Below are 17,896 nucleotides of genomic sequence, written 5' to 3'. Positions count from 1 at the left end.
CAATACTAAGCAAGTATGTTAGATAGTTTGTTACCGATGATTACTCTTGAAACAGGCTGGCATGAATGCTAGAAAAAACAAAAAAAGCAACGAGAATGGATAAAAACAAGTGTTTTGTCATGGCAGCAATCGCTTGATGCGTTTTGGTGCAGACACGACAATGACCTCATGATGCTCAAAAGTCAAGCTACTACAACGACTTCCTATACACATTAGCAAACAATACAATATACCTCCAGGGAGGCACATTAATGGGAGGAGGCACCAACCAATTATTGAAAAAAATAAAAGTAAATATATAATCCTAACCTATCAATCTTCAGCACACTCTAAAATCAAGGTAAGAAGGTATAGATTGGTTGGTAGTCCTAAGCATCTATCCTCATCCATCAAGATAAACAAATTCATCCTAAAAAACAGTAACAGTAAAGTTGTGACTCTTGCCGATACAAGTAAGGTGCGCTCGCTGTTGTTGTTTCTCCTTGCTCGCCATCACCTCCCTCACTTGGCCGCCAGCCCCCCCTCCCCTCCTTGTGCTGCTTTCAGTAGCACGCCACCCCACCTCTCTTGCCTTGCGCTGCCCTCTGCAGCCCGCTAGCCCCTTTCCCGCCTTGCGCTCCCTCGACTTGCTCATTCGTCTCCTTTGTTGTGGACCGATTTGCAGTCTGTTGGCGACGAAGTCAAAAAATTTGCCCCCTCCTCGATAGAAGTAGACACAGAATGGAACCCTTGCTCCACCACAGAGGGACTCCTCGAAAGCCCCCTCGCTCAACCCCATGGAGACGACCCTTTGACTTGCTCTTTCTCGAGAAGAGCAAGCGAGCTTGATGGCAGACTTACAACCCTCCTCAATTATCTGCAAGATTATTGGCACTCGAACTAGCCGAGGCGAGGTTCCGGATTTACTTTAGGCCCGACTCCTCTCTGATGTGGGTTGGATCATCGATGTCCAAATCCTCAAGAGAGGGTATTACTAGATAGAGTTTGAGTCTCCAGAGATGACGGCCAAGGTGATATTGATGAGCCTTCTCGGTATCCAAGCACCTCAAGCTTACTTCAGATGCTGGCATCATGGTTTTGACCCTACTACAGATGTTCTTGAGGAGGAGTCCGACTTGCCTTTCTCGATACGCTTCCCAAGCATGAGAAGAGAGTACCTCCCTCTTCTTCCAATGATTGGTTCCATGTTTGATACAATTCTGGAGTCACCGCACACTATAGCTTTAGTTGTGTCCAAGGCCGTAGGTTGACCTACTGTGCGGGCTCTTGTTCAAGACACACACTCCCTCCCAAAGGTGATACTGTTGCCTCCTGTGAGTGGGGGTTGGATTAGACAGAGTGTGGAGTATTTGAGTCTTCTAAATCACTGCTTCATTTGCAGGTAGATGGGCCACTTAGCAAAGGCCTATCCTTATAGGAGATCCCAACCCACAGCGCATGCGCAACGTCCCAAGGCTGACCATGCCCAATAGACAGATACCTAGGACACACAGGCTGGTACCTTGATAGAGGCCAACGATCAGATAGTTGACGATTGGTAGCAGGTGCTTGATAGCTGCTGACAGGGATGGGCTTGCCACCTTTCTCCCCATGGTGGCTGACCTCCTATAACTTAGTAGCATTGGGTTCCTACAAGGAACCGTTTTGACCCCCTTCAGTAGGACCCCCTAAGAAGGCTCCTTCCACCTTAGCTCCGTCGCCTCCACCACCTCCCCCCCCTCCACCCTCAGACACCTCCGTTTTGCCTCCTCCGCCCCCCCTCCTTCACATTCACCCCCACCTCCCGCTCCTCCTCTCTCCTCGGTGGGGCCCTGAGCCTCATCTCCCGACCCATCCCACACTCCTCAAACACAGAGGATTTGACATACATCTGTAGCAAGATGATCGGTTGGTGGTTCTTTTGCTATGAGTCGCATGGCTCGGGAGGGACATTCCCATCTGAGGCTGCCTCTTCTAGTTTAGACCTCTCCTTTTGCAGCAGTCCCTTGGGGTTTGACCAACTTTGACATTCTCAGACGATGGGGATTCTTTGATTATAGCTTCACTTGCTTCCTAGGTGATTCTTCTCCCGACTTGGAGGAGGCTTGCTTTCGAGTCCACGTCCTCTTTCTAGTAGCCCAAGGCACTCTAGATACAACATTAGGTTTCTTCTTCTTCTGTACGGCAGGGATCCTACAGAGTGGACCCTGCACACAGTTCTTGAATGGCTCTAGGTCCAAGCCAGTGAGTTCTCACACCACAGAGGGGACCTAGGGGTGACATACCTAGTACAGACACTTTGGCCTTTAGCCAAGATCAGTGCAATGCCGTTGGATGCAGCAAGTTGCAGGAACATTGTGGTGCATTTTTTTGCTGATACTTAGAGCCCCCCTTGCTATGTATTTGTACAGGAGGATTCTTGGACAGAGGATGTAGCCTTACGGGTTGCACTCTCGACCTGGTCTTGGGTGGTACATTCACTTCAGACGCGCTTGTCTAGAGGTCGGTTGGATGCAAATTACTACCCATACAAATCGGCCTCAAAGATAGCAAGGTTGGTTGCTATTGCAGCATCTATTTTTTCTCACTGACTCCATGAGGATTGTCCCATGGAATGTGCAAGGATTAGGAGGGTGTTGTCGAGCAGATACACTGCTCACAGTTGCTAGTAAAGTGAGAAACAAGCTAGCAAACAAAATGTCAACCAAGGACGGAGCTTGACCCATAGGCGCATGGAAACAAATAGATGGATGTCAATCACCTACTCGACCTTCTAGAGGCAATCACTACCAAGGGAAATCAACTCAAAGCACACTATGTGTACACAACCGCTACCCTACCTACAATGCTTATGCTCATTGGAACACAACCTAATGTTGTCGAATCATCACAAAACTCAAGGGGTAACCTCTACACACCTAGAGGACACTACTTAAAGTCTCTAACCCAATCCACTACCAACAAACACTTGGTGTAGAAATTGCGTATGAAGATAGACATGGAATTACAGGTCACCGATTCTTAGCATACTTAGGCCTAAAGTGTAGTTAAGCTCGATGTAAACGCAAAAACATAAAGAAATCACAAAACAGATACAAGGGTAGAGAGAAAACTCACTCCAAATCTTGTAGGAGAGCTCTTCATGAGGAGACCAGAATTGTGCAAGCTTGGTGTCAAAGCGTAGCTCTCACTGTTGCTAACACAATGGTGTAGTCATCTCTAGAATGTAGCTTCCGTAGTACGCGTAGAAAGGAGAAGAAGACCTCGCTCACTCTCTCACACAGCATGCAATCACGGTACACTTAGCAGAGCTCCAAAAGATGATTCATAAAATGTCCCCATTTAGCGTTACAAAAGTTGGCTTATATACCTCAACCTTAAAGGTATTAACTCATAAAAAATAACTCCTACTTTCTACCATGGGTTCTGCTTATCCGCATATTTAATGTTACAATCTGGAAACTCAATTGAGTCTCGAAAAATAATCACAATTGATCTATCACATTAAATAATACAAGAATGGGCTTTTCAATTATGGGCTTTTTAGTTGTGGAGTGTCTTCCGTTTAACACTCCCCCCTCCAAGTTCATGTCGTCCTTGACATGATCTTTCCATGTGTTGAAGCCTTGTCTTTGTAGTGCTTCTGGCCCTTGTCTTCTGAGTTTGTAGCAGTCTCTTGTTGTCTCCTTCAATGGAAACCTACTTTATCAGCTTTAGATAAGACTCATATCTGATGTTGCCCATGGGGACTGTACAACCAAAGATTCTGTTGTCGTATGTAAAAAAGCCGGTGTAGAAGGCTTCCTTGAACGCTTGCATGTGGTAGCTTGGAAATAACATTAATCTTTGATAACAAATAAAAAAAGTTCAGCACGTCCGAGGATGGCTGCTTTGACAGATCATAGGTCATTTTGGTGTCAGTGTCGCCTGTTGATAATAATGTTGACTACATTGCTTTGGACTGCACAAACACCTTGATGCAAGCCAGAAGAGTCTTTCATATCTTCCTGATCATCACACACCTCAGGTCAGGAAAGCTAGTGAAAACCTTAATGGTGACCTTTAGGGTTTTCACCATATAAGAGACATTCTCTCTCTCTCCCTCTTTAGGTGGTGGCATTGATGGGTAATTCAACCAGGTCGGATGCCTCTTCAAGAGCTTGGCGTGGTTTTCCCATGAGCATACACGAGGTATTGGATAAGATAAACTGTCGTCCCTTATGTGTTTGGGGGCATCCACTAAACATTTCAAAAATCCTGGATACTTGATGAGCCACCCTTTTCTCCATTTTGACTGGGAATCCACTATCCTTCTTGTAGCTTCTGGATCTTGGATATCACCTTCATACACATGCACCATTCGTTCAACTTCAATTCTCTTCTTTATTGAAAAGACTTCATACTTCAAAAGAGGGTAAGGGAGTGATGGCTACATCCACTCTTCCCTGAGCACATTTGTGGGCCAGCCCTTGGACTCCAATTGAGTGTATCATCCACTTTTCCCATTCCAAGGCTGCCTTGTGGTCTTGCACCATGGTCTGTTCAATTAATTCTTGGAGGCATGCCTCCTCTTCCACCATCAGGGATTGTTCCTTCTCTTCTTGGGTTTGTGATGGCTCCTCTAGGTGTTGTGGATCTTCGTACCTTCAGGAATTTCCATGGGCTCAGTCTGTGCACTGATGCCAAGGTCACTAGGCTCTGGCTCTGTTTCTTGTGACCTAGCTTCCTTCACTTTTGCTCTGAGAGCTACTAGTTGCTGCTATACAAGCACATCTCCTTTTGTGGCTTCCTCTACCTGATTGCTCTTGCAGCTTTTCTAATTGGAGCTTTAGCTGGTCATTCTCTTTTTGAAGATCTTGCTACTGTGCCATTAATCTTTCTTAAGCTGCTAAGGATCCTTCTGCCATATGTACTCTCTATCTTTGTTCTAGCCTCAATTCTTTTTGCAATGCCGTGATCTAGGATTGCAAGGCTTGTACATCATGGTTGTTTGCTCCTGCACTTGCTCTTGGAGCCCTTGGGGTTGCTTTGAGCCTTTGTATGGTCTCTATCTCTTTCTCCCCATGGATATCTCTATTTCTCTCTCTCTCTCTCTCTCTCTCTCTCTCTCTCTCTCTCTCTCTATCTCTATCTCTCTCCCTCCCCCCCCCCTCTCTCTCTCTCTATCTCTCTCCCTCCCTCTTTATCTCTCTCTCTCTCTCTCTCTCTCCCCCCCTCTCTCTCTCTCTCTCTCTCTCTCTCTCTCTCTCTCTCTCTCTCTCTCTCTCTCTCTCTCTCTCTCTCTCTCTCTCTCTGTGCATCATCCGACGTGACTCCCTGTGGGTGTAGCAAAAATAGTAGCCTGGCGCCCTGCGGGTACAATAGTTACACAGCAGCCCTGCGTTTTCTCTGCTTCATCTACTCATTGCCAGTAGCACCTACGTTTGCTTCTGCTTTGTCAGCTCATCGCCAGTCACTTCTCGTCGCCAGCCATCAAATGTTTACCTTATTTACCTTAAACCTTCAAAGTAATTTTTCACTAAGCTTAATAACCTGTTCACGCCCCGACGCAATGTCCTCCTTTGGTACTCCGACTTCCAACACCCGCAAGAGTTTTCTTGCGGTGGCAGCTGCGCCAAGGAAAGACCCCAGCACTCGATAAGAAGCAAGGATTATAGATTTGGAGGCCAAAGTTCAAGAGCTCATTGAGGAGAATGAAAAACTAAAGGAGTGCCTGCGCAAACTTGAAGATGGGAAGGAATGGGAGAGTCGGGCTATGCTCGGTGAAGTAGACAAAGCCAAGTTCTCCCTCACTGAGACTGTCATGGCCATTGAGAAAGGATCCCATGAGGTAGCACATCAAAAGATTAACACTGAGATACAAGCATCCACACAATAATGCCGACTTCAAGAGTCTTTTGGGCTCAAAGTCAGGATTGGGGGGCTTGACCCACCATGGTGCACTGAGGAGGACAGTTTAGAAGAAGCAATAATCAAGCTTAATGACATTCTTCAACCAATTAACATTAAGCCCAAAACTATGTCCTAGATGAAACAACAAACACAAGCAGGTGCCACCCAAGCAATGTATCCTCACTTTCAAGGATAAAGAAGAACAGACGAAGTTGCTACGCCAATCCCAACTCTTGAAGAGCACACAACTTTGGATTGCCGAGGAATTGACCATGGCTCAACTCAAGATCAAATCAAGCGAACTGAAGAAGATGCATGAAGCTCGCAAGCAAGGGAAATGGGCAGTCTATCGCAGCAGGAAAGCCATCATCCAAGAATTTTGAAATCCCAAACTAGCCCTCTCTGCACTTGATCCCCCTTAGGTTTTCTTTTCTCTTTGTTTACCTTCTCCATGGACTCTCAGTCCTAAACTGATATGTATCTGATGCATTCACGTAGAAGAAGCCATTGTAATGTTTTGTTTTTGGTCCCATGGGTCATATCTGAACTTCGTGGATGATAATTCAATCTATCTCTCTCTCTCTCTCTCTCTCTATCCCTCTCTATATCTATCTCTTACTCTATCTATCTCCCTCTTTATCTTATAATCCATTGCCTAACAAATCTACCATGCACATTCATTTTCAAACAAAGCTTACATATTACAAGAACAAGCAAAAAGATTGCTTCAACGTCACTAAAAAACCTACAACAAATGAATGAGGTATCTCTCTCTCTCTCTCTCTCTCTCTCTCTCTCTCTCTCTCTCTCTCGCTCTATTTCTTCATTTATGCATGTAAATGTGTGTGTGTGTGCGCGCGCACGCAACAAAGTAGAAGCCATTAGGGAAAGGGGGGGGGGGGGATGTGTGGTCGATTAGTGATTAACTTGGGTTGTAGAAAGGTTGCCCGCTAGGTTGAGCTTCCAAATGTGTGTGTGTGTGTGTGTGTGAGAGAGAGAGAGAGAGAGAGAGAGAGAGAGGTGTAGGAGGGGGGGGGGGGGGGGGGGGGGGGGGGGGGGGGGGGGGGAGAGAGAGAGAGAGAGAGAGAGAGAGAGAGTGAGCGAGGGTGTGGGAGGTGTAGGAGGGGGAAAGGAGCTTGAATTAGGTGCAATGTGGTGGAGAGGAAAAAGGCAGGGTATGCCGCATTTTTGCAGAATACTCTACCCTTCTTCTTTTTCTAGACACCAGACAGAGGACAGATTGATGGTAAGTGCCCAAACACCTCTTTACAACGGTGCACAGTACTTGGTGCTCCGGGCATCATTGGAAGTCCTCAACTTGCAAGCAAAATTTGGTTGGAGCAATGCAAGTGTCGATGCACTCCTTGGGTAAGTTTGAAATATGACTTTTTATACATCTCTTTTGCTTTATGGTATTGCCTTCTTGCAATTGTATTAATTCTCCTGTTTGTTGTAGTTTGATGGGAAAAATGTTGCCAAAAGATCACCATATGCCTTCAGATCGGCGATGAGCTAGATTGTATGTCATTGCACTTGGAATGGAGTATGAGCGCATCCATGCGTGCATCAATGATTGCATGCTATACCACAATGAGCATGCACATGCTACCTCATGTCCCGTGTGCAAGGAAGCACGATACAAGACTGGAGTGAGGGGGTGCACCTATCCTGCAAGGTATTGAGACATTTTCCTTTAATTCCTCGCATTCAACACATGTTTAAAAGCAGGTCTATTGTGGAGCTTCTCACATGGCACGCCAACCACCGCTCAAATGATGTAATGATGCGTGTCCCTTCCAATTCACCTGTATGGAGGCACATTGAAACTCAATGGCCAGAGTTTGGGTTGGAGCCTCGAAACTTGAGGCTTAGGTTAGCAAGTGATGGTGTCAACCCCTTCGGCACTAAGTCTACTTCATGGAGCACTTGGCCTGTGGTGATCGTCAACTACAATATTCCACCATGGCAGACAACCAAGAAGGGCAATATACTTCTCTCTTTGCTTGTGCCACGTAAGTACAAAGTGTCAAATATTGACGTCTATCTCGAACTCCTCATTGAGGAGTTGGAGGAGTTATGGAGAGGCATTCCTGTTGTAGATGTCTCACTTGCAAAGGGGGGGAAAGACCCGAGGGGTTCACCTTACATAGTATGTAACCTATCACGTGAGTTCAATAGAAGGGTATTTAAATCCCTTAAAACGTACAGAAATAAATTTACATAAGGATATGTTTTTTATAAATTTCAAAAAAATTACAGAATTTAAAAGAAAAGGGCTCATTATATTTCCTAGAAAATTCACAGAATAGGGATTTTAGAAAAAGAGCCTAAACACACGTGATACAGTAGTCTTAAATATAGTGAACCCCCCGGGGGGAAAGAAACCATTGTGGGGAGAATCTTTATGTGAACTATGCACGACTATCCTGGGATTGGAGAGATTTTTGGTATATCCTTTTTGTCTCTCCCTCTATCTCTATCTCTCTCCCCCTCTAGCCCTCTATCTCTCTAACACTATGATATGTATGCAGGGTTGTCCACATCGGGTCACAATGCATGTCCTACTTGCGGGCCATCGTTGGTGACAAAGAGGCCCGATGCCTTGATCAAGGTAACCTATCCAAACAACCATCATTTCTTACCCCAAGGTCATAGCAAGCACAAGGCTCCAACAAATGGGAAGAAACCTCTGAAGCTCACGATGGAAAATTGGGCAACCATTTGGGAAGAGCACTACAACAACAATCCGGCTCCGCGTACTCCACTAAAAGGTATGTCAAGGTATTCCATATTTTTAAGGCTTCCATATTGGAAGGACTTAAAAATACAACTCTTGGATCCATGTACATAATCAAGAATGTAGCCCAAACACTATGGGACCACATTATTGGCAAGAAGAACTCATTGGATGCGAGGGAGGATTTGAGGCTTTTGAAACGTCTCCCACCTCTACTACTCCATGCCATGCCCCCAATAGAAAGATTGTGCTTCCTAAAGCACCATGGATGTTAGCCAAAGAATAATTAGACAAAGTGAAGGGTACCATTGCTTCTATTTGAACACCAACAAGATACATGAGGTCGCTAAAGGGAGATTTCAGAAAAGCGAAGAAGGGTGGAAGCGTTCAATTGTATGGGTTGAAGTCCCATGATTGGCACAGGATGATTCAAGTAATGTCCCTCTCCCTATTCTATCTATGGTTTGTGTGTATGAATTTTCCTTCCCCTAATTTACATTGTAGTTCATTTTGCTGGTGAGTATGTGTATATATCGAGACAAGAAAGTCAGGGATGTTATTTTCAAACTTGGAGAGCTAGTAAGGTACACCACAAGACTCCACTCAACTACACTTTTTTTAATGTATACAATAATCTCAACTAGCATTTAGTGTATCCTTGTGTGTTTTCTTGCAGATTTGTGAGCTCTAAGGAACTTGAAATAGATGATATCCCTGCTGCTCAAACACTTGCAACAGAAACTCTGTTTTGCCATTGAGGATGTATTTCCTTGATCGGTTCTTCTTAGTCAAATCCATCTCTTGGTTCACGTGGTGTAAAGACTCTCAAAGATTTTGTGCGGCTATGGTCTCAACCAGAGGCATGTATGGCCAAAGGGTGGGAATCTGCAAGAGGCATTTTTTTACATCTCATACATGCAAGGATGACTTCACACTTGCCGAGTGGAAAGGGAAAACTACTTAACATGGATATGAATCTATCCCAAGTGGTCAATAACTTTTGTATTCTCAATGCAAAGGTTATGACCAAGTGGGTGGACTTGTGGACAGTGGCAAAGGCAAGGCGTTTGCAAGAGAGAGAAGTATGGAAACAAGCACATGGAGGAAGGAGGGCACCCCCAATGCCTAGACACCTTGCATGTTTCACAGATCTCATTAGTACGGAGTGGATTCATGAGAGAATGATCAAAGCAAAAGCGCGCAGAGAAGACATCACCAGCAAAGAATGGTAGTATGCACGAGGCTACGTATTAAAGGTAGAGTACTCATATACCTAAACCATATTGTAATTTTTTTTCTTGATTTTATCTTTGTATTTGATAAAGATATTTTCCTATTTTGTAGTGCCTTTCCTTTAACTCTATGTGGTCAAAGGGTCGTCACTTTCATACACGCCACATTGATGAGAGTAGAACCACCATAGATTGTGTCACCATGGGAAAATTTGACACAGACGATGATGGAGCCAGGTACTGTGGAACTATTGAAAGGATACTAAAGGTTAATTTTAGAACCTCTCATACCTTCATCTTTGAGTTCAAGTGGTTTGTCAATGTCTCTAGACATGAAACTGGCCTCTACATGGTGGAATCTAGTGTGCATCACACAGGGAGGTATGCCAATTTACTTTTACCACGTAATGATTAGCAGGTGAGTGACTACCTTTTTTATTCTTATTTGCTTGTAGCATTAATTATACCAATGTTACTCACTTTGAGCTTCTCTTCTATAGGTCATCTATATCCCAGCAATCCACCAACCAAAACCCTTGTTCGTAATTCCCGTAACACCTCGGGGGAGAATCATTTTTTCCACTAATGAAGTGGAGACCATCTTTGACCCTCTTCCACCTCCTGCTTTGGATGAGGTGGAGACAGAGGAGAGGGAGGTCGATGAATCAAGTCCGGCGGCGGCAAGTCTTAGCGAGGATGATTGTCATGATGATGAAGATGATGGGATGGAGGATGACAAATTCAAAGATGATGAAGCCAACGCATCCATAAACGACAATTTTGTTTCTCTCTTTATTGTTTTAGGAGCCATGGGCTTAGAATTGGATGATGCTTCATGTAGGGATCTTTTGGAAGATGGTCCATAAACATTTTGCATACTTTAAGTTATGAAGATTTTTGGTCGTGTAATCCATTCATCTCTCTCTCCCTCCTCTTCGTCTCTCTAATTTTGTGAACATGCTCAATTATGTTAATTAAGTGAATTGATTAGTTTAGTTGTAACCAAGTGTAATCTTAAATAGCTAACTATTGTTACATGTTTTCATATCGTTTATTTTTTAAATCTGAAAATTTCATATAAGATTCTTTAATTTTTATTGAGAGGAGGGAAACACCAAAGTTTGGGAGGGGGGGGGGGGATGTTTAAGCCAGAATTTCAAAGTCTAGGTGCTAAAACTCCTCTCGAAAATAAACTGGTAATAATAGCTGTAATAATTGAGCTGATAAACACGATAATAATAGCAAAAATAATCGTGATAATAGTTTAAATACAAAATTTGGACCTTCTCTCTACAAAACACGGTAAAAGACCGTGGTAAACAATTAGAGATTTTCATAGTGGCTAGTTCTAACAACCTCACATTCTCTAGCCATGCCCAATTCCCGCACACCTCAGTCTAGAGATGCACGAAGATCAAAACCACTAGGTAATCGTCTTTATTGGTCAATGCCTATATATTAAGGTTTGACATATGTCTTTTTTGAAATTTGTTTGCATTTTTGAAGTTTGTGTGCCCTAAGTGACTAAATAACAAAACTAGCCGAGCCGCGTGTAGGACTAAGTGGGCTCGGTTAAATGATTCAATATGTAAGCAGCTAGGCGCTCTAATTAAGCAACTAACCTTCAACGATCTAAATGTGGACCAGTCTAAGCGATGAAACCACTTATTACTTAAATGGTTAGTGTTAAAGGACTAAACCTAATTAAGCAAATAGCCTACGATAAAACACAATTATAAAACTAATAATTAATTTTTTAATTTCTAAATTTATTTACAAATTAAACAAAAAAACTAATTATAGAATAACATAAATCAAAATAAATCTTTCTTTTAATGATAAAATTTCGCGATCTTTCTTAGTTAATGATGATTTTTAATTAATATTATTTATAAAATAACTTAAAATAAAAATAAAAAATGTGTGTGTGCGTCGTATATAGTGTGTTTATATTGTTTCATGTGCATTTTTATTTACTTGCGTGTATGTTTATGTGAATGTGTGTGTGTATGTGTGTATGCAACAAAAAAGAATGTTAGAGCACTCACATGCATGCGGCCTATTTGAGCAAGAAACAATTGAAAAAATATCCTCAAACCTGCAAAAACACACACACACACACACACACACACACACACACACACACACACAAAAGTCCACAAATCTACAAGGAAACTTGAAAAGAAGCTCACCTTGTTACTGGGGAGCAGCCTACATCAACTCCGGCAAGTCGTGGGGCAGCAAATCTGCAACAAGTGAGGAGAGGAGAGAGAAAGAGAAGAAAGGAGCAAAATACATAGGAAAAACCTGCGGTTTTGTTTTTTCAAGCTTTGCAGGTACAAGTATCGATATGTGCGTTGGTACAGCCGTCAATATGTGCACCTGTATACACATCGATATACCCGTGGAAAATTTAAAAATTAATCTTTTTAAAACTTGATCTCCCTCCAGATTTATCTACACATATATCAACGCCCGTCATTGACGTCGATAATTTGACATCGGAATTTAAGGGTGAAAGCATGTTAACATGTCGTGCTTTTTGTGCTAGTTAACATATGCCAACAAGCACATCTTGTAAGCATAACACATGGATAAGACACTCATGTTTTTTCAAGTGTGTGGGCCACCATCATGAACTATACAAAGTGTATACTTGGACTTCAAAAACATGAATCGTAATATTTTTAAAATCTCTAACAATTAAGCTCAGTCGTTACATTGAGGTAGTGGTGTAGTCATGAAGCATGGAGGGAAGCACGGCATAGGGGCCACATGTCAGAGAGAGGGAGGAAAGTGATTGTGAGCTGCAAGCAGGTCTACAGTCAAAGGTCAGCAGTCAGCCCAAGTGGAGGATAGCTCACCACCACTGGAGCCAGCCACCTCCGACAACAATCTTGACAGTACTCCACCGAGAAGGAAGTCGAGGGACAAAGGTTCTGTTGCTTCTCCTCCACCTTGCAAAAGATTGAAGGCTTCTAAGTCCCAAGGATCCCCAATGTCAAAGTACATGCATGCAGGGAAAAGGAAGCAGGACTCAGGTACTCTCTCTCTCTTTTCAATGAGGGGGCCACATTTTGAAGTTGTAAATCAAGCAAAGCATGACACATTTCTCTAGCATGCCCCAACTACTAATCTGTTAGTGAATCCTCTCACCCATGAGAAAATTGTGTTGCTAAGAATATGCTACAATCAATATGCATTTAGCTTATATGCTTGTTTTTGCAGTATCCCTTGGCTACAGTCTAGTTGTGGATTCTCTCACACTGATAAGGTTCTTGTGCATTGCCTTAGGCATTCAAGGTGCATGCTTAGATGATTGCATCTAAGGAGAGCCCGCGCAATTGCCTATGTAGAAATTACTTGACAGCCCTATTCTAGTCGGGTTCTAAAAGGTTTTAATCTGATAATCCTGTGTGGTCTGCAGGCCGATGGAAAGCTCCCAAGCTGAACATCCCACTACAGGAAAAGTTATGTGTAATAGCAGAAGAGTTTAATGTTGTCCATGGCCTCTCCATGGACGGTGTCGACCCCAAATTGGTGAAGTGGGAGCAGATTATTGGAGTGGTTTAGTGTATTGTTCAGAGAGGCAAAGGATCACAACAAATATCGCTTCAAATGCAGTAGCAGTCGGAGCGACATGTACGACCAAGTACTTCAACTACACTACAGGGTGTACCAAAGGCACCCGCCAACATGGAAATTAATTCAGCTTTTGCAAAGGGTTTTGTAAAACAATTCAGTCCAATGGCAATTGCAAGTGGCTCAATCATGCAGTTCAATTGGACTGAGTTTGCTCTCCAGCATTTGTAGGACCTTCGAGAAAAGGATACCATGATTCCCATGTTGAAAAGTGGAGGGTGTGTAATACCCACCCCTCAAGTCAAAAAACAGAGGAGGGCTCCGTGGAAACAAAGGACGATTGCACTTGCCAAGTAGCTCCGAACGTTGTTTCTGCTGCCATGGCAACACCCCTCTCTATTAACAGCTCTCACAAAGTGATATCAAGCCTATCATATTTCGGGCTCTCTGATTTGCAACACATCATGAGTGCAAGTGACCATCTCAGAAATTGACTGCAGGATGCTAAATAGAAGCTCAAGAATGCAGGTCAGGAGCTTGAAGGTGCGAGGGTTCTGAAAGCAAGCCATGATATGGTCAGCCCTGTAGTACTTGCTATGAGAGAGAAGCTTCACGATGCTGAGAAAGCATTACGGTGTTCAGGCCTCACTGGCAGTGTGGATGCAAGAAGAAAAATAGAGCTCAAGGTAAAGATTGAGACACTGAAAGAGACACTAGATGGTTTGGGGTTTCCTCACAGTGAGGACACCCCCACTACTGTTGATATTGACATAACCTGTCTTCGTGTAAGTGACGATGGTTTTTGTGATTGAACCTTATGTTTTGAGTATGTGCACAACTATCCTATGTACTTACCATGCCTCTGTTTTGATTGATTTGTAGATTAATGTGGAGGTGCAGGAAGCAAAAAAATGCACACCTGTGATAGTGAATTGCAACTGTTCATGCAGATAAGTAGGATGATACAAGGCTCCTTCATCCCCACTGCCCTATGCAAGATAGCTATGGACACTTTTACAGAATGTATAGGAGGGGTATGCGATGGGACAACAAGCAACGTGTGTATTGGCTGTGGTCTGCTACTAGAAGTACATGAAGTTAGTGCAATGGTCAAAATACCATGTGAGAATGCCTATCACCTAATCTGCTTTGTTGTTGCATGCTCCCTGGGGACAGAATGTAGAGCTTCCACTTGTCAGTAGAGGATACCAGCCGCAACTGTGTGGCAAGGTCACATGGCAAGGACCTCCAATCACATAGAGTTTTGGTAAGATAATATTAGTTAAGGAACAATTATCTAGCCTTGATTCCTACACTAGCCGTGTGTATGCTAGTTAGCTTAGTGGGTATGGTGGCTAGCATATTGTGTATGGTAGTTGGTAAACCTAGTTATGCTAGTTAGCATACTATGAGATATAGCTAGCATACATTGTCATGGTGGTAAGCATACTGTGTATGCTAGTTAGCACAATTAAATATCCTAGCTAACATATTGTGAATACTAGTTGGCATTTTTTGTATGTTAGTTAGCATACTGTGTATGCTAATAAGCATACCTTCTATGCTAGTTAACAAAATATGCATGCTAACTAGCATAGAGAGTTTCCCAATTAGAAACAAAGTATGCTAATCAGCATCTTAAATATGCTAATTAGTGCACATTGTGCTAACTAGCAAACAAGGTATCCTAATTAGCATAAAAAGTATGCTAATTAGCATATTAAATATGATAATCAACATACCCTGTATGTTAGTTAGCACACTGTGTGCTAACTAACATACAAGGTATGCTAATTAGCATACTTTTTATGCTAATTAGAATTGTGTATGATGACTAGCATGTAGGTATGCTAATTAGCATGCATAAGCATACCTTTTTTTATAGTTATCATACTTGCACGCTAGCCATCATACACAATGTTCTAATTAGCATAAAAATTATGCTAATTAGCATAATAAATATGCTAATTAACATACCCTACTTGCTAGTTAGCACACAGAGTGTGCTAACTAGCTAACAAGGTATGCTAATTACCATACTTTTTATGCTAACTATAACATTGTGTATGATGGCTAGCATGCAAGTATGATAACTAGAAAACAAGATATGATAATTAGCATACTCAGTATGCTAACTAGCATACCTTGTATGCTAGCTAGTATTTGGTGCATGCTAACAAGCATTCAAAGTTTAGTTAGCATATCTTCTTTGCTAGCTAGCATAATGTGTATGCTTGTTAGCATACCTCTATGCTAGTTAGCATACATTCTGAGCTAGCTAGCATAATGTGTATGCTAGTTTGCATACCTCTTTGCTAGTTATCATAATGTGTATTTTAGTTAGCATGCACGGTATGCTAACCAGCAAAGATGGTATGCTAATTAGTAGAGATGTTATGTTAATTAGCATAACTTATCCTCTAGTTAGCATACCATCTATGCTAGCATACATGGTACGCTAATTAGCATACAACTGTGTATGCTAATTAGCATACCATGTATGATAATTAACATAGCATGTATGCTAATTAGCACACCAACAATAATAAGCATACCATTAGCATACACACAATTTTGCCTATTAACATTTTATGTATGCTAATTAGCATACATTCTCTGCTAGATAGGATACACACTATGTTCACACTTCCTTGTTAGAATATTTTGTATGCTAGTTAGCATATTGATCATGGTGGTTAGCACACTTTGTATACTAGTTAGCATAGACATTATGAATGTCTACAGGGTATAAATGCCTGCCATACATGGAATGCTACTTGTCACACTATGCATACAAGCAATCATAATGGTATCGATGAAAATTAACGGGTGAATGTAATACACAGGTATCAATGATGCAGGATGCGAACCTGACAAGACACCTGTCAATCAAAGGAAAGAAGGAGAAGCTCTGTAATGGTGAATGTGATGAGTTGGATAGATAGCATGAAAGGACAGATGTAATGCCACAACATGCGACAGTGCACGAGGCCGCTGTAGATGGTAAAGAAACAGATGATGATGATGAAGATTTCATCATGGTTACTCCTCCCAAAGCCAAGCCCCCTACAAAATATGATCAAACAAGCGTCTCAGAGGAAACAGTTAGGAGTGTGCAAGAGGAAGTAGGAGTTCTCAAGAGGAAGGTTTCAGGACTAGCAGTGGGCTGACTGAGCAAGACGCCGGTGATGACAGCCACCTGCAGGGTTTTGTAAACAAAGTGAAATTAAAGAGAAAAGGGGGCTTGGAACAGATTCTGGAAGAACCTGGGGATGATAAATTTGTTGCCCCTCCGAGCACCTTGGATGCTATAAACAAACGCAGCAGAGGTGAAAAGAAATCCATTTGCTCACGTGCTTGCAAGAAATTATGCTGAATTTGTTCCTTGCTCTGTCCAAGTTATGCAGTGTTAGCAAGCTCCACACCCTGCGGCATGTATCTCTCTAGATATTTATAATGGAAAAACTCTTTTCAATATTATTTTATCATGCGACAATTCAGTAGTTTTTGCTTGTCCTTTATGATGTCTTTATTCGATACCATTTCTATGTTAAGAGAAACTGCGGTTAGTTGCCTTGCATGATTTGAATTATGCCATTGCGTGCAAAACCATACGAAAGCAGCATACTGCCAAGGCTAGACAACTACAAAAAGAAAAAGCCGAGATTGAGAAGCACCTGGCTAGCTATCTTAAACGCTTAATGAAAATTAATGTTATGTTCATCCCTCGAGAGAAGTTATTTTTGCTGAGTGGTATGCACTGCCAGACCCAATATGCGTGCCAAAGCCGTTGCCAAACGAGGGGCGCGCTTTGGTTCTTGATGTTAATGGCTTGCTTGTTCAAGTTGTATAGCCTATGCATGGTGACATTCCCCCTAAACATGAAGGGAAGATGAAAAAGTACAATGTGCAAGATAGGAGATATGTATTTTGTTGCAGAGACAGCCACAAATTTTTGGATTGGTGCCTTCGATTTTTCCATGTGTATATATGGAGCACTAGCATGGCACATAAAGTGAATGAAATATTAGAAGCAATGTTCAAAGAGCACAGGGCTAAGCTGAGAGGTGTTTTTTACAGATTCATTGTAGTGGCCAGCCATGACACATATATAATAGGCCTGTATTCTTGAAGGATTTGAAATTGTTTTGGAAGAACTGCAACTTTGCGCCCCAAAACAGTCTAATTATTGACGAAGTATGTACAAAAGTGTACTAGAACCCTGAAGGAAGTTGGCTTGTTACTCCTAAGATAGAGGACCATACGAAAGAACATCAGCAAAACTTCCTGATAGATACTTTGAGCACCTGACTGTTCCTATGGCTGCAGTTAGAGGATCGTGCAGCGTATACAACTAAATATGTGTTTGATACTGCCCCAGGTTTGTTTTCACAACAAGTGATCAGGAAGCTGGAATAAAAAATGCATCGACGCAATGAGGCCCAGCGTAATGAAGCCATGCGTAGGAGACAAA

Source organism: Adiantum capillus-veneris, chromosome 22 (genome assembly GCF_014529385.1).
Source record: "Adiantum capillus-veneris isolate H3 chromosome 22, ASM1452938v2, whole genome shotgun sequence".
Lineage (NCBI taxonomy): Eukaryota > Viridiplantae > Streptophyta > Polypodiopsida > Polypodiales > Pteridaceae > Adiantum > Adiantum capillus-veneris.
The sequence above is the reverse complement of the archived record's forward strand: the minus strand, read 5'-3'. Positions refer to the sequence as shown.